The sequence below is a fragment of the Triticum dicoccoides genome, chromosome 5A (assembly GCF_002162155.2).
Source record: "Triticum dicoccoides isolate Atlit2015 ecotype Zavitan chromosome 5A, WEW_v2.0, whole genome shotgun sequence".
Taxonomy (NCBI): Eukaryota; Viridiplantae; Streptophyta; class Magnoliopsida; order Poales; family Poaceae; genus Triticum; species Triticum dicoccoides.
Window position 1 is genome coordinate 433,006,997 of NC_041388.1, and position 18,306 is coordinate 433,025,302.

An 18,306-nucleotide genomic window follows, 5' to 3' on the forward strand; every position below is an offset into this window, starting at 1 on the left:
CTACCTCCCCCTTGAGTTTCCACCACTTCGTTCTAGCGACTTTGGCACGCTTATCCCGCTGGACACGAATCCGAAAGCGGAAGTCAGCAACCACCAGTTTATGTTGGGGTACAACACTCTCCAGGTATCACCTTACAGTCTAGGCACGCACGCCTATCTTCTCTTCTCGAGAGGATAAAATCAATCTGGCTAGAGTGTTGGCCACTACTAAAAGTCACCAAATGTGATTGTTAGAATTAAACACACATGTTTAATTGGAAGGGAATCTCCCCTAGTTAACTGCCATGCCATTGCCAACAGGCAACCCACGCGCCTCTCCCTTTGCGTTCCTTTGTATCGTCGCGTCCCTACGGGATGTATATATTGTAACAAACCCAATCAATGAGAACAGCGATTCCACTACTTGTCAATTGTCTCTCGCATATACTTTACAACACGGTTATCAGCACGCTCCCGGCGGAGCGATTCTATCGGCGCCTGCTACGACCTCGCTCGCTCGTGAGTTCAACGACCGCAGCCCTCGATTCGGCGTGGTGGCGCCCGCTACCGCGGCGGCCATCAGCCCGGCGCAAGCGCTTCCAAGCGGCAGCCTCAAAACTTCGCGCCTCGCACCCTCGTCGCCAGCCGTGGCCGCGCCCGCCCACGCCGTGGCCGTTCCTGGCCGCGTCGGCGCTGCTCCCCGGCCTCCACAGCCGCGCCCCGCGCCAGGTCGTGGCCATACTTGCATGCTTGCTGTGCTGTCATGGAATAGTCAATCTAGCACTTTCTGTGTGGATTGCCGACCGGCGACGGATAGAGCGAGATGCATTAGGTCTTGGTCTGACGGGGGGCCTGCGGTGCTGAGATGTGGACCTGCATGCCTGGCGCCATCGCCATCTGGCCGCGCGGGCCGCCCCGCGCCTCGGCCGCCCCCGCGCGCAAACGCGCCCGTCCGCTCGGCCGCCACACTGCCGCGCTGCCGGACTCGCACCCTCCACGCCATGCCCCAGACCACGGCCTCCGCGCTGCGACGCGCCCCCGTGCCCGACCGCCCGTCTGCGCGCCCTCCTGCCCGTGGCCGCTGCTCGGCCGCGCCGCGCTCCCGCGCTCAGCCGCGCCCTCGCGCGCGCCTGTCCTGCACCCGTGCCGCGGCCCCCTGGCTTCGTGCCCGTGGCGCTCGCAGAACACGCCGACGCCAACGCGGGCCGGAGCAGCCTCGCGGAGAGGTTTTACGGCCGCACCATGGCCGTCATCGACCGCCGCGCCAGGACTTGAGCACCGGCCAGCAGGACGAGGTCGTCATAATCAAGGACGACGATGAAGCCGCGGCGCTGCCGTCTCCAACCCCTGCGGTTGTTGAAGCCGAAGCCAGCGATGTGGTTGTCGACGCGGACACTGTCGGGCCGTCGCGCCTGCCGTCCCCGACGCCCGCCGCCTCGTGGTCCTCGCCGTCCCGCTGGAGAGTCCGCAGTCGAGCAGCCGCTCCAGCCGCGAAGCAGCGGTGCTCACGCTCGCGGATGGCGCCTACAACGGCGTCGCACCCGGCACCCACCTCCGCGGTGGCTCCTCCTCCAGGACGAGCGCGACAGGAGATCTTCTCTCCATCGGTGATACGACCGGTCAGCCGGCGCTGGGGGGTCTCCGCCGATCTCCGCTGTGGATTTGGGATTGAAGTGACTCGGGAATTGCTAGACCTGTTTATTTCATCTAGTCGCTCTCCCTTATCTACTCAGTTTGACCAGGTCGGGGCTGCCTTACGTGGCCATATGCATGCGCTGGGAATTTTGGCATCCAGCATAGCATGCCGCGTTTTGCTTATTTGCACATTTGTTTTTGCAGATTAGCATCTAGTCTACTAACAGCACTTCTAGTCACTGTTTTAGACCTGTTTGTTTCAGTTTCAGTACTGTTTTTCTGTCTAGTACCTCATATTCCAGAACATATGTGTGATGTGATATATTTTCATGTCCTACATGTTGAAATTATACATCCATAATTTGCAATTGAGTTTTTTTTTAATCTCTTGCAAGAATAAATTCAGTACTTCCACAGTACCGTTTCTCCGTTGAGTACAATGTATTTCGGAATATTTCTATAATGTATCTATTTCCATGTTAAGCACATGTTGAGATTAATACGCCAATTTGCAATTGAGATTTTCAATTTCTTGCAAATATAGTCCGTTTATCCGTTGAGTACGAGGTATTCCAGAATATTTCTATGATGTATCTATTTCCATGTTAAACACATGTCGAGATTAATACGTCTATTTGCAATTGAGATTTTTAATTTCTTGCAAAATACAGGTGCAAAATTTAAAGTGATTTCTTCAAGTTGATGCTTGGGATCACAAGATAGTCATATGGATCTACTGCCTACGCAGATTATCGATGACTACTGATAAAGTCTACATTTTGTCGTTTCGACATTATGATTGCTTTACAAAGTGCTCTCCCACACATTTTTCTAAGTCATGGCATAAGGAATTATGAGTGAGTATTTACTGATTTCATCAGATTATACTCCCTAGTGCTGCGAGATTTACTTCATTCTGGAGATTATCTTCAAGGTGTCATGCTTAGCAATTTGAGATTCGTATTAATGGTTTCAAGATAACTTCTTAAAATATCCATTAATTTTGCAACATTACCATGATGGTCTTTAATTTACTAATCGTAAATTAATTATCTCTGGTAACCGATGGCTAGAGAATTGAGGCATTCGCCCTCGATGGCCACCACTGTCCTACCTGGGCCATGGACATCATGATCGCTCTTGTGTATCGTGGGATAATGTGTGCCATCAAAGACCTGTGGATTCTCCTACGGTTGGAGTCACACCACTAACAGAATAAACATGTTGCTTTACGCATCATAAGACATTATATCGATCCAGATCTCAGCATCTGGTTATTCTGTATTAGCAATCCCTGGGATACAAAGAACCTCAAGGGCAAAAGGTTTGAAGGTCACTCCTTCAATCTGACACCATCATGGCAGTCAGTTGTTTGCATGACGTTCTAGAACCGAGCAATAAAATGACTATCCAACTGTCACAGGACCCTATGAGCGGAGAACATGAAGGTTAAATATGCATCAACTGACATGTTTGGAGACTACATTTAGTCCCTCAATCTCCTTAGTGATCTATTTATTTATGTCCATTTCTGATGTTCTAATATGAACATGATTATTGTTGTCATCATATATTGTATCAGCACTTTGGTACAAATACATTTGTATGTATTCTATATATCTGACAGTGATTTTCATATTGAGAATCTTCATGTCTATATATAGATTTCTACGGGAGTCAATCCGATGAAAAATGATATGTGCCTTGTGGACATATGCACCACAAGCTTTATACTCAGGAAAATCTAATGTTTCCACTCTCATTGAGAGAAAGGAGATATTTAAATCGCTAGACGCGATGAGGTATTTGTTGGCTCAACTCGAGTCATATTTACTATCCCTGTGGGTACTCGAGTAACGTCGGGATGCTTTATTGCTTCCCAGGTTTAACTCGTACCCTACTAAACTATGGAGGTATCCGTCAAAATAGTTTCCATAGCGAAACTTATGATGACAGCAAAGAGAAGTAACTTCTCTTTACCATATGCAACGGATATGGCAAGCATATTCTATGTGTATCATCTGGATTGTACTACACATATGACACAACCCGTAGCACATGTTGTGTACGAGATAGTTTTCCAAAGTGTCTTGTACATGACAAACTTGGCATACTCGCCTTGGTCATCGAGACATTGGCTTGAAACAGAAACTATCAGCAATTTCAATAGTTTATGATTATTATGATGCTAAATTCTAATAACATTTGGATTTTATGTGCACTACAAGTGACACAGGGAAGCTAATTTTAAGGCTTGCACACCTTAAATTCTACGATGAACCACTCATACTCCTTGAATGCATCTAGTCGAGGTAAGTGGGCTCTTCCCAGCCATTGAGTAGACTATTCAGGTATTCCATGTGGTTCTAAAAGACATATCTACATGATGGTCTTAAGTGTGTGCTTTATTCACACGAAACCATTGGCTCATCATCCTGACATCGATTTCAAGCAAATCAAATGGATAACATTGCAGAATTCTCCTTGAGTGCCTTCTCTCTGGCCCTTGGATTGAAGTTTGGCAATTTGTCCTAATGTCTAGACTCAAAATAGTTTGGTAGAATCCTATCCAAAGAGTTAAGCTCATTGCATTATCTTTACTTTGGAATTGCAACTTACCAACTTTACGTTGGAGTCATGTAGTTTTACACGCTCATGACCAAACTGCATAATATTATTCCCCTCTGTCTTTAATACATGGAAATCTATCAAGTATTTCCTATCTGCGGTAATTCGGTTGCATACCGATATCACCACCCGGCATACATCATTGGCCCCTCAACATATAGTTGGGATCTATGTGAGGAATAACTGTATTTCCATCAATACCTCAAGCCCCTCGCATGGGGAGTTATTCAAGGCCAGTATGCTGATTTAATGAGGAACATTTCCAGGCATTAGGGGGAGATTTCAAGTACCATAAAAATGCCAAGAAATTAGTGGAATGTTCAACGCATTTCTGCCTTAAATCCACGTACTCAAAGATCTGAACCATGCATTTAGAAGATTTGCAACACATTGCAAATAATCTGCCAGATTCATTTACTGACTATAAAGGTGTCACACAATCCTACAATCCTGCAAAAGTACGCCTGAAAGAGTGGGGGTACCGGCAAAATCCACTTCACTCCTCGTTCAAAGCAACAGGGGGAGATGTATGGCAGAAGTACATCAGGATTCAGCTTCTCGCAAGCAAGGATATCAAGGCCTGTGAATCAGTAAATGCAAGTCAACTTCACGTTGGCAGACACCTAATGGGTAGTATACACCCAGTGGACGGGAAACCTCCACCAACCCATGTCATAGTGCACACAATGACCGGGACATCGGAATACCCGACTCAATCGCATTGGAAAATCGCGAGAAGTCACTACGGGTAACGATATTTTCATCAACTATATATTGATATATAGATTCTGGAGAATCATATAATCGGAAGTCTACAATTGTCGACATACATTTCTCAACTAGATTGCAAAACCTTACAAATGATTCAGATCCAAAGACCATGGCCATGGCAAAGTGTGATCAACACCCGGACTGAACTCAAGCAAAGGGTATAATCTAGGTAGAAATGATCTTGCTCAATAATGGGAAGGTATTCATAGGCAATACCTACACCAGTTTTCTTCTGGAAACAGAATTAAGAACAATGAGATGGTGAAACAAAGAGCGAGTATTGTAGCACAAGGGTTCACCCAAATACCCAACTATTCTCCAAAGATGGAATCTCATTCCGATAACTTATATCATTGGCAGTTCAAAATCATCTATCTCTGCAGTTGATAGATGTAGTGATCACATGTCCATGTGGATCACTAGATTCAGACATATATGATTGATTTCCAATGAAATCTTAATTCTGAATCGAAGTACAAAATGCAACATACATTGTGTAAAATCAATAAGTCACCATATGACTTATTATTATCGTCGGTACATTTGGTACAACCGACATAGTGAGTTCCTTATTCACAAGGATTACTCCTACAATGATGATTATCCATGTTTGCGTGTCTGCAATGACGACACATGTAATCATATAAATGACAGAGTTTAAAATGAAGGATTTGGGTAAACCAAAATACCGCTCGTTACTACAACTTGAGCACCTTCATTCATACATTATGGTATACTATATTGTCTATATCCAAAATATATTGGAGAAATTCATTATGGACAAATCTTATCCATCCATAACTCTCATGGTAGTTCATTCTCTAGACGTAGAGAAAGATCTATTTAGACCAAGAGATGATGGAAATGAGGTATTGGGACTCAACGTTCCATAATGCCATTGGATCCACCAAATACAATTGGTTGGGACTCAACAATATCTATCTATATCTCCAAAGGCATCAAACATCTTGTCCTGGTTTTTTAGTTTCACGGAAATGTGAACACCGATATCATTGGATACATCGATTAGATCCCCACTATGTCAGATCGTAGACAAGCTTAGTGTTCATACTAGGTGTGGTAGCCCTCTCATGAAGAGTCTTCCAAACAGACCTCATGGCTACATCCACCAACCATTATCTCAAAGATAATGTTGCTTGTGTTGCCCGGATGCAAACAGGTTACGTAATTAGCAATATTGTTATATTGCATATCTTGCAAGTCAAATCATGTGAATGATTTGTTCACCAAGTCTCTACCAGTTTCTACATTCCAGAAATACGTTCATGGAGTTGGTATGTGATGGCTTCGGAATTTGCAAGAATCAGGGGGAGTACCTTCCTGAATTGTTCATGTTCAAAGCATCATATTATACTCTTTTTTTCTTAATGAGTTTACTTTAAAGGTTCTCATGAAGGTTTTTAATGAGGTAATATCAACATGAGATCATATGTCATACCTTTTGTTTTTCCCACCGGGGTTTTTAAGAAAGTGTATATGACATATTTATTGTCCTCTAAACTCTATGAGTTTTCTCGTATTGAGTTAAAAGAGACAATAACCATTATATGTTGCATCATTTCTCCTTATTTTTCCCACTAGGTTTGAAGGAGTTTTAGCAACATATTCTACACTACTCCTCATATTTTTCCCACAGGGTTTTTGGAGGAGACTCTTTCGAGTTGATGATACTACATGGACAAGCGAAGATTAGGGGGAGTGTTAGAATTAAACACACATGTTTAATTGGAAGGGAATCTCCCCTTGTTAACTGCCATGCCGTTGCCAACAGGCAACCGACACGCCTCTCCCTTCGCGTCCCTCTGTATCGTCGCGTCCCTACGGGATGTATATATTGTAACAAACCCAATCAATGAGAACAGCGATTCCACTACTTGTCAATTGTCTCTCGCATATACTTTACAACAGTGATTCTCTCTTTCTAAAGAGGGTGTTAGGTACAATCATGTTGTAGGCTAGAGAAAAGCTTAAGACATCTTCTCCTTCTTGATTCCTGATGCCATAGCCAAAGCCCCATGCGTGCCCCGTCAAAACCTGTGTTAGATGTACCCACGTGGCCATTGAGGTCTCCTCCTATGAAGAGCTTCTCCCAATCGGTACACTCCTAACCATGTCTTCCAGGCCTTCCCAGAACTACCTCTTGGTGTTCTCATTGTGGCCTACTTGCGGGGCATACGTGCTGATAACATTGAGAACCAAGTCCTCAACTACCAGCTTGACCAGGATAATCCGGTCCCCACGTCTCTTGACGTCTACCACTCCATACTTGAGGCTCTTGTTGATCAAGATGCCTACGCCATTTCTGTTTACAGCCGTCCCCGTGTACCACAGCTTGAAGCCGGTATCCTCCACCTCCTTCGCCTTCTGTCCTCTCCATTTGGTTTCTTGGACGCAAAGGATATCAACACCTCTCTTCACCGCTGCATCAACTAGCTCCCGAAGCTTCCTTGTCAGAGACCCTACGTTCCAGCTACCTAAGCGAATCCTCCTAGGCTCGGCTAGCTTCCTTACCCTTCGCACTCGTCGAGTCAAATGCGAAGACCCTTGTTCATTTTCCACTACATCCGGGCGCCGATGTAGCGCGCCACTAAGGATGCGACGACCGGATCCTCGCTCACTTGCGACTGTATCCGGATCAAGATACGGCGCGCCACTTGGGGGGTAACGGCCCGGCCCTTGCCCATTTTCCACCACACCCGGGTTCCGATGTGGCGCGTCGCTGAGAGGGTTACGCCCCAACGAAAATCTTTTGGGTTTCATCTCCATAAGAGTGACTGAGTTTTTACGTTGGCTCGCCAAGCCTATCACAACCCTCCTCCTTTACCCGGGTTTGGGACCGGCTATGTTGAGACAACATAGGCGGAGTTAAAAACGGAGGATGTTGCAATAAAAAGAAATGACATATGTTTTTTCTCGGAAGCCATCTCAACGAGACAAAGTGGTTTAATCCTTATATTTTAGTTTTTCTGTCCATTATAAATCCATAATGCAGTGTAACGATAATAACATACAAATGTCATTTCTGTGAGCCCACGACGGCGAGACAGACACGACCTCTGCTCGTCCTTGGCCGCCTCTCTGAACTGAATGTTATACCTCTACTACTTGAGGAGGTAATAGCTGTGAGATGTACCTGACCGTGACGTCACCTCGGCCATATCCTCCTCTCTGAAATGAATATTATGTCTGAATTATCCAAAAAAAGCTTATTGATACTATTGATATTGCTTTTTTACTGCTCGAGTAAGGTAATAAATGGTGAGACGAGCGCGACCCACATCATTGCCTCAGCTATGTCCGCCTCTCTGAATTGAATATCATGTCTGAAATATCCAAAAAGCTTATTGAGATATTGATAGTGCTTCTCTTCTCTACTAATCGAAGAAGGTAATAGTTTTTTTATGTGATTCTTTTTTCCATTGCAATGCACTTGAGTTTCTTCTGGATTAGTTATTATCAAACCTGCAGTTCTGTACTCGTGTCTTATTTTTTCAGTTGAACACAATGAACTTTCTATAGGATTTCATGGTTTTTGCAAAGTACGTAACTAGCTGGGTTGTTTTATTCCTGCATATTCAGAAATTTTGTTGTGAAGCTAAGGCTGGTGTTACCAAAGTCCACTCTGTCTAGATTGGAAACAATTGGAGACATGCTTCACGTAATATTCAGGGGTGGTCAAAACCATGTGAAGTATTACAGTGCAAGTTTCTCTGCCTTACATGAGTGTTAAAACCGTCAATCGATATATCGATCTACTTGGAAATTTTCTGGGGTTGCGTTGGGTTGGGTTGGTCTGGTAGTGGGTAGTAAAATGATCTGTTTGTTGGGATCCATCTTTTTTTCAGGGATTTTTGTTAGGATCCATAGTCGAAGGGGTGAAGAGATGAGATTGATTGTCTGATCCCCACGTCCGTAATTCGAGCCCGTGGGCGCCGCTGCACTGGCCTGGCCTGAGTCACTGGTAACCAGTCATGCATGCTGCTTCAGTGACTCGCACGTACCTCCTCGGCCTACTCGCCGGCGTCGAGCGGCCAAAGTCCTCACTGCTAGCTCAAATAGCCATGGTGCCCATGTACGATGACTGGATCGATTGGCCTAACCGATCACCTACATGCATATAGGAGGAGCGTATCATTGATATCAATATATTTGGCTTAAAAGTTTGTAGATGGACAAGCTCACACGAACGATGCCATCTCTATCGCTTAGTAATTTAACAAGATAGTGTGCATTTATCAATGCAAATTAACCACTAGATTTGATTTCTGGATTATCACTCAAGGATTATTGCTTGAATGTTCATACATGGATGCCATCTTTGTCGCTTACCAACTTATAAAGAAAATGTGCATATATCAAGGGCAAACCACTAGATTAAGTTTCAGGATTATCACTCTCGGATGAGCTTGGTCACCTTGAGGTTACAATCAGGGACTCCATTGTAGATACAAGAGTGACTTTTGTAGGAGAAACAAAATTCTTAGCCATATTAGCTTTGGGAATAGTCATCCTGCAAAGCCTTCTCTAATTCCTCTTGTGGTCATGAATCAGTTGGTTATAAAGTTTGCAATAATAAATCAACATTGTGTTTCTTGTATACTGGAACATTTTTTTCCATTTAAGGTAGCTGTTTATTCAATGAGATTGTCTAACTTTGTGTCCTACTCTATTATTTGGTGTCTTGGGGCTTATCTCTCTAGATTATGGTGAAGCAAGGGGGAGTCGCTTATATCCTAGTTGTTGCCACAGCCCACAAGTGACTTTCATCGTCTATTGTAGCTTTAGCGAATATAGTTGATGCATGATTGCAGATGCCAATAGGTGTAAATGTGTGAGAAGTGTATGTGCGTACATTGGTGTATAGTTGATGCATAATTACTTTATTTCCAAATTGCTCATGTGTGTCTGTGTGTGTCTGTGTGTCATGTCTGCATATTGAGCTTATAGATTTTTCTGACGAATGTTTCCTATTTTGATTCTTGTCAAATGACAATTGCACTTTTATCTTTCTCGTGATTTGATTGCTCTCTCTCTGTGGTACGTATCTCTATGGGTGTTATGTTTCTTAAATTTTGACAGTGGAACCCCCCAGTTTCCATTTCTCTTGAAGGCTACATTTGCATGTAACTTTTTTTGACAACCAAATTGCTACATTGACTACTTTGTTTTAGTAGTGCAGTATTTTATGTTCTTCCATCAGAGGTACTTCATTCCTTTTTTTACACCTTTGGATATGTAAACCTCATCTTTCTTTTATTTTTAAAATAGATGCGTGCATAACTACTTCCATGATGAGCCGGTATCTGTCGAGCAGGGCATGGCACGTCTTCCCACCATTTGCCACCATTAGGTATGTTAGTACAACTACATGGCGTTGTTGATGGTGCAGACAAACGAAGATAGGAGGCTCATGCTGCTTTTTAATCTCTATATCTGGACCAGATTACTGCTTCGTTTCCTCAGTCTCTGTCAGATGAGTAGACCATCTACTTTTCTCCTCTGGCTGCATTGCCATTTTGGTCATGTTGTTCATCAGTGGGGATTCCTGCTCCCTTGCTGTCTTCAAGGACTTCTATTCAGCTCTAGCTCCTCACATTCTGCTGCTCTTTCTTTCCTATTTCTTGGCAAATCTTGTAACTCTTCATGTAGTATGACTTTGAGCTGAATGAATTGGCACCTGTTGGTGCCTTCCTTTGTTAAAAAAAAAAAGTGTACCTGTGATGTAGCATTTTGGACTGCTCTGAAATATAATTTTAGGCTGCTTCAAAATATGGGTAATGTAAATGGAAAGTTCAATATCGAGTCGGATGTAATGAGCTGCAGTAGCTAATTGGCAGACTGCAATGGGCTATAAATTGGGTCGAATTTAATACAATGCAAGTGACACGGTGGGAGTGGCGGTAGCGATATTGGATAAGGAGGCGCTTCAATAGGAGAAAATAAACCGAGAGAGCATGAACGCAGGAGAGGACGAAACCACACATCTCTACTCTTAATGGACGAGTTGGTTGAATAGTCCCACCACTTTCGTCTGGGTTTTTTTCGTCCGGTTTATTTTCGTCTCAACTCCCACCACTCCTCTCACGTTAATTTTTTTTCTTCGGACTTAAAACCGAATCGCGTCTGATACTCCTTCCATTTATTCGTGCTTGCTTTGGCAGGTGTCGATTCAACTCAATCATGTAAATATTTGGTTTTTAAAAATTCAGAAATAATACCATATACATGATGAAGGAGCCCACAACATTTTTTTTTTCATGGAATTCTTCCTGCCATACCACACATCGTCTGATTTGTTTCCTTCCCAATCGATCTCCTTCACGATTTCCCCCAAAAAGCAAATCCTCCCCTTCCTTTCAATTTTTTCCAAACCCGATCGCCAACCCATCATGTCCGTAGCCATGGAAGAGAGAGGAGGGAGAGGGGAGAGGGAAGCGCGGCGGCCTCTGGTCCATCAGACGGGAAAAGGACATGCCTATGCACTACCGCCCGCCACGCCGCTGCCGCCGCTCGCGTGGTCATTCTCCTCCGTCCATCCCCAACTCCAACTCGATCTCCAGCTACCGCGACACCGCAGATGGCCAGTCTGGGACTCTGGGTACACGCACCCGCCGCTCATCAGATAAGATACCGCTGCGCCTGTCCTCCGGCCAAGATCGACGAGACCACTCGATCGCGTGGAGCTGGACATAGGGCACTGCATCCGCAATGACGAGAAGCAGGTCGTACGCCACTGAAGTATAGGAGCACCGCCGCCAGGTAAGCCTGCAAGCAGGATGTCGTGCTCCAGGCCCTCCCTTCCACCTTCGGTCCAGAAGATCCTGCACGGCTGCACCAAGCCTGCTTCTCATGTTGATGATGCGCTCTTCAAGGATGTAGTGCTGCATGGGTTCCGGCGCATGGGGATGGCAAGATCTGCATCGTCCACATCATCGACGCGCAGGTACACACATTGATGCTTGCAATTACAGTTTCATGTCCTGATCCAAAATGCCACAGGGATCTGATTTTTATATTCTTTTCGTGATTGTTTTTGAACAGTTGTGCTTTAGTTTGTTAGCTTGGATGGGTTTGTGGCCTCGCCTCATTAGGTCCGAGGACAAAAGTGCATGGCGAATAGATACATGCAGCACGGGACCAAAAAAAATTAGGTACATTTTGCTGATCCAAAAATTATGTTATACACTAGATCAATTATCTCGTCGAGCCGCCGGCACTGTCCCTGGACTCCAATTCCATGCGTGATGGATTTCGCTATTGTACCAAGTATTTGCTGAATTTATTGGCATTCATTCATATTATTGGCCGGCGGTTATGGTTTTCTGTTTTATAGACTGAACCTTCAAGGGTCGCCAAGTTCAGTTTTAGAACAAAAGTTGCGGGATAAGCTGGACAGCTGAATGCGCAAGATAGATGATGTTTGGAATTTGGATCATGAGCTTCCAACAATGACCGTGCGAGATGCTGGACATGGCGTGCAAGGCCGATGTTGATGGCGACACATATACTCATCAGCTGCACTACTACACGTCAGGGAGGAGGAAGCTAGGGAACCCATATTTGAAACAGGAGAGCAAGGAAAGGTTTAATGGTTACTGATGAAACCATTAATCAATAATAATGGTGATTAGTTGTTCTTGAATCACAATTAATCCTTGCATAACTCCATGTGTTGCTCTCTTGAGTGGGTGACCTGTGACCTGTTCTATACAAAAGAATAATGGTGTGCAGTTTCAGTGGTGAGTGGACGCGATATGGCCGCAGACTATATTTATCCTATCAAACCATCGGTAACTGAAAACTAATCATGTTGGTTGCAACGGGGGCAGCCTTATATTCCCCAATGATGTTTGTGTAAATGCTATATCTATTTATTGTTCAAAAAACTTGCCTGTGTGCAGTTTTTCATGCATGACACTACAGAACCAAGTATTGGTAGATTTGGTAATGCTTTATTTAAAGTTCTTGTGTACATCAGACTGACTATTACCACAAACATGCCATTTATAGCATTTGATGGGAGCCAATGCCAAGGACTTTTTGTGTCCCCATTTCTTTAGCATCATCATGTTTAGTCATTCCAATTTTAGAATCTCATAATGTGATGCCTAATTACTTTGACCGAATATGAATACAGTGATTTGTTGTAATTTACAGAACATTTTTTTGATATGATGAGTTGTTTGCAATGTCTGCTTACTGTGTTTACAGGACACCAGATTTCAATACCCCTTTGTAATAATTTCTTAGGTGATTTGTTGGACAAGCACACACCCAGATTTTGGGGATTAATAGCATCAGTATGCAACTACATCAGGGTTGTCATTCGTCGCGCTCCGTTCCTGCCCCACTGCCACTGCCGCCGACATGGTCTCTGCCCAAGTGCTGCCTCTGGGTTGCTATTCTCCATGCTCACGCCTTGCCTCTAGATCGCCATTCATTACGCCTCCACTCGTTGTTGCCGGCATGCTGAGAAGCTTCAATAGAGCCTACTGGTTAAGGACGCAAGGCAACTCAGTTTCCCAGGTGTGCATTCTTAAGGTCTGGCACACCCAATTCTTTTCCTCGCCAGCACATCGACATGGCTTGTAATAGTATGATTTATCATTTTAGCTGCACGGAATTGGTTGTTCCACTGGTTTGCTCAGCGCATTTAGTCGAGTGCACTATATTATTCATGTGTGCAGTTCTCATATACTATATTGTGCAACCAATCATCAGTACATCATTTTTTTAGAAACTAAAGGCACAAAAATGATGCTTCTAATTATGTTTTCTTCTTGTTATTTGTCAACTCAGCTCACAAAAATGTCGTCAACTTCATGGGTGAAACTTGATGCCTGACAGTCAATTCCATTGATTATTTTGCAGTGAGATCAATCAACACATGCTTCAGTCACTTGGCGTCGCCAGCTTTCATACAATTGCCCAATGACCCTTTGATTTAATTTTGCCTCTGATTCTCAGCTACTCAAGTGGTTACCAAAATAAAGGTTAGACATTTTTACTGTTCTTGATGTGAGGTTACTAATGGAGCACCAATTATAGCCATTGTGGACTTGGTATCCAAATTTTTAGCCGGTTTGAACAGAATGAGAATTTATTATGTTTGTTCATAAGTTATTCGGATAACCAGAGTGACCTTTTCTGTTCATGATATCATCATAAAAGTTGTGGCACTTGCCTTAAGTAATTCCCCTGAAGCAAATGGAATGCAACAAGTTTTTTTGCCAATTAAGTTTCTCTGTTTTATAAGACAACTAGCTTTTGCTGTAAATCCGATGTATTAGATGCAAGCCTTCTTGGTTTACATATTTATTGGCTAAAAAATATTTTGTGTTTCAATGTACACGAGGGACTGATGAGAGGTATTATATGGAGAATATCACCAAGCTGATAGTAGTGTAACCTTGAACATACACATGATGATTAGTCAATAGATATTGCATTGGAGTTTCTCTTTTTCAAAGTCTGCTCCGACCAAGCACTTACATGTTCAGGTACATATGTTGGGTTATGTCAAGTACTTTTTTAGTCTCTGCTTTTGTAAATCTCTTGTGAATTTTCAATTGCGAAATGTCTGGGACAAATCTGAAGGAAGAAGTTCAGAAGTGTGATTCAGTGATATATTGATCTTGCTGCAGAAGAAGGTATGCATAATTGTACACAAAAGTTTGTATCAACATATTTTGATGTATGCAATGACAGTCCTTGCTATTCTAGGGCCTGAGAGGTCTCTATGATAGGAACTGTAGATTGTTAAACCATAACAACAATATCTTTCATAGGTATGACAAAGGGTCAGAAGTTTAAGCAGAATTTCTTCAGCGGCATGCTTGTATTGCATCGTCAAAGTTGTTTGCATGCAAATCTTAGTTTGAACCAGAATCAAGGTTGAATTCGGAAGCACCAAAAAATACACATCCCAAAGGTCTGGTTTTGCTACAGTTGTACTATCTATGCTCCAATAATTTTTTCTGCATTTTTCCTTGGTACCAAATTTTCAGGGTGTCTATTTGATTCATATTTTAGTAAAGTAATCAGCATGTTGGTCTGACCACTTGACATACCTTTGTTTTGTAGGAGGGTTAGAAGATTGTGAGCTAGATGTACCATCAACACGGTGGTGAGCATATTGGGGAGACCGCGAAGTGATTGGTGTGTATGAAGATCCTAGCTGCATTTTTTAACTAAAATGTTTGTATTTTTTGGTCCTTGCCTGTATGTATGGAAAAAGCACTTGTGGGTCCATCTGATTACAACTATGAATTTCTTGTTTGAAATGTTGAGTTTTAAAACCCAAGTCTTATGGTCTATACTTTGTTATGGAGAGAAACCAAACCAGATGATGGTTGCAACTAATTGTACATTCCTACTATGTTTGCGACAAGAGCATGTTGGTGCTATGTACTCTCTGTTTCTCTTGTTGCATCAATGTTTTGAGCACCGGTCCCTTCTGTCTGGTTTGCGTAAGTGTTTTGAGCACTGGTCCTTTTTTCTGGTTAGAGGCAGAGGGATGGGAGGGAGAGATGTTAGATGTGATTATCATTGTGCGACTAAAATATGTTGTTGCTGCTGTTGCGTAGATGAGAGAGAGAGAGAGAGAGAGATCTTGTGTTGTATTGTTTGCTCATGTATTTATTTGATACAATGTGAATAGCCGCATGGATTTGTGGAGTGAGGGGAACACCGATTCATTTGGGACTATCTGTGTATTTTGGTTCACCTGAAGAAGCACCGATGATGTAATGTGGTACTCTCACATATTGATATTCGTGAAGATAAGGTATGCACCAACGCTGTTTTTAGTTCACATGTTGATGTTCGTAAAGATAAGGTATGCACCAATGCTATTTTTAATTCAGATCAGTCTTTTGATTTCTAATTGTCATGTGAAGTATTGTCAGGTTGTCAAAATGATGCATAATGCTAAGGAGGTTACTAGAAAGGGTGAAGGTTGAGTCATCAGTTGTCTTGAAGCCTTAACTTTTGATGCTACCGGCGACAAAGTTATAGTCATTGTGTTTTGCAAAAATGTTGAAGCTAATAATGGATGTTCATATATTATATTTCATGCTGATGGCTTAACTGATTCATGTGCAGTTGATGTTAACCAAGTTGGAATAGAAATATGATATTTCTCTTATTTAGTTAATTGGCTTCTATACATTCCATCTTGCATGCATCTAGAGAAAGAAAGTATTTTTTCGTATTTCCAGTTTCTCAAGTTCACTGTTCTAGATGTTTGTGTGTATTTTTTCCGTGAAGCAATCAAAAACTGCAAGCATCCTTTACTGACACAAATATAATTGTGTGGTTACATGTTTTAAATGCAAGTGTGTGTGGGTGAGGGTGGAAGGAGGAATTGCGATTTGGATGCACCATTGATAAAGGTGATGAGCTTGGACTTGGGAAGTGGATTAGAGAAATAATAAAAAAAATTGACAATACAACGTGAAGTGCATATAAGGTTCATAAAGATGTATGTCATGTGTCCAGACGGATCATACTTTTTCTTTTTCAATGCATTCACCATCTCCAAATTGACAAAGTCACTGACGTAATTATGACAAAATGAATTGAAAACTCATCGAGTTTTACACAATCAGAAGAGATGCATACAAATAAGTGTCCTTCTTTATACACAATAATAATTGTCCGCTGGTTGCAACTGGATATAAATATTTTAATATGATTTTGTAAATAAATATTTACCAAATTCTGCCCATGATATACCTATTTGAATATATTTTAGGATTTTATTTTGCAATCATTTATTGACTTCCAAAGAAAAAAGATAAGTTTATTTGGTAAGTCAATTAAATGTGGGACAACTACGACCATTTTCATGGAATGATGCTCAGTCCAAGGATGGAATTTTCGACGAACCACTCCGCGTGGCAGGAAAAGGAACATTATTTTCCTTTTTAAGCCACGCATCGCTTCTGGTCGTACGTCGCTGGTGTTTTTGCGAAAAAACCCCGCTGTTTCTTTGAAATCAACCCGCGGTCCTTGTTTAAGTGGTACTCAGGAAAAACGATTCATTTTTGCGTAAAACCCCCTGTAGTTTGGACTATTCAACGCGCGGTCCAAGCAGTTCTGTAAAGAAAAAAGGAAACACAACCACACACAGAGCACACGGGCTCGCCTCCTCTCCCTCTCGCCTATGAAGTCATCGCCGCCGCCGCCGCCCATGCCGGCTGCTTCCGGCGCCTCCGGCGCAGCGCGGCACGCCCCAAGCTGCCGACGGTCCGCGCCTCCCTCCCCTCCACCCAGACTCTCTGCTCCCGGCCTCTACAGCCCGCTCGCAACCACACCCCCATGGCTAGGGTTTCGGGCATGGCTTCGCCGGCGTGTCTCCGGTGGTCCCAGGTTCGTCCTTCCTTCCTTCTTGGCCGAGATTCGCTGCCCATACACCTCACCTTCTCTTCATATTCTCTGCTGGAGATGCAGTTGGGGCACGCCATGGGAGTTCCCCATCCATCACGGTCGCCGTTGTCAAGGGATTCTTCAAGGAGATGTCAAGGACGCCATGGACATGCAGCTCCTCAAGGTTTTATCCCTCCTTTCCTCTGACATCAAGTTGTAACAGTACATTAATCCAAGCAACTGTTTTCAGATCAATTAAGGAATCAATCTCATGATGGTTGATGCTTGATGCAGCGGAGGATTGGGCCTCGCATTATTTTTTCCAGAATTGGGTGTGGGTACTCTCTAAACTGGATTGAGTGAGCTAAATCTGTGCATCAAAATTGTAGTCTGTAGCTTTATGTGTTACGTCTTAAGATTGAACTTGAAGTTGCTTTTGGGAGTAGTTTTAGTTGGTAGATGTTTCAGGCTCCAAATACGCACACATTATGTGCTTAATGTGTGGCATAAACATGATCAGTTTTATGCTTAGAAACCAAACCACTGTCCACCCATTTTATTTCTTCATGAGTATTTTGTGTTGAAATCAGATCACCGTTCACCTGTTCTCGTACTGTTGTCTTTAACTTATTTTGCCGATTCTCAATAAAATGCTCAGTTCAGGATGTGATTTTCAGTTTTAGGCATTTGATACTTTTGGCACTGAGCAAAAAAAATTCCTCTGAGCGTGTACCTTCAAATGCAAAGTTCTGACTATGATTTCGCATGCGATCACACCGCCGTCGGTCGCTCTGCCTACCGAGTGCCACCCCGCCGCCTCCCCCACTCCCCCCACCTGGGACCTCACCGCCCGCTCTATCTAATATATTTTCCAGTTTTCTTATAGTCGCCAATACAAATGTC

At 43.3% G+C, this 18,306-nt stretch overlaps 1 protein-coding gene and 1 long non-coding RNA gene across 9 annotated transcripts in view; both read left to right on the top strand.

Annotated features, from left to right (window-relative positions):
- Positions 1-14,481: 14,481 nt before the first annotated feature.
- LOC119297554 lies at positions 14,482-15,414 on the top strand. Its single transcript, XR_005145678.1, has 3 exons — positions 14,482-14,684; positions 14,823-14,965; positions 15,118-15,414. It is a non-coding gene; the product is annotated as an uncharacterized LOC119297554 (long non-coding RNA).
- A 1,750-nt stretch (positions 15,415-17,164) lies between these two features.
- The window catches only part of LOC119302120, a 5,232-nt gene continuing 4,090 nt past the window's right edge, over positions 17,165-18,306 (top strand). For 2 of the 8 annotated variants that reach the window (XM_037579142.1, XM_037579140.1), the window contains exons 1-3: positions 17,166-17,406; positions 17,488-17,587; positions 17,654-17,735. The gene's annotated coding sequence lies outside the window, so the exon portion shown is untranslated. The other 6 variants (XM_037579150.1, XM_037579141.1, XM_037579147.1 and 3 more) reach the window with 6 other exon arrangements.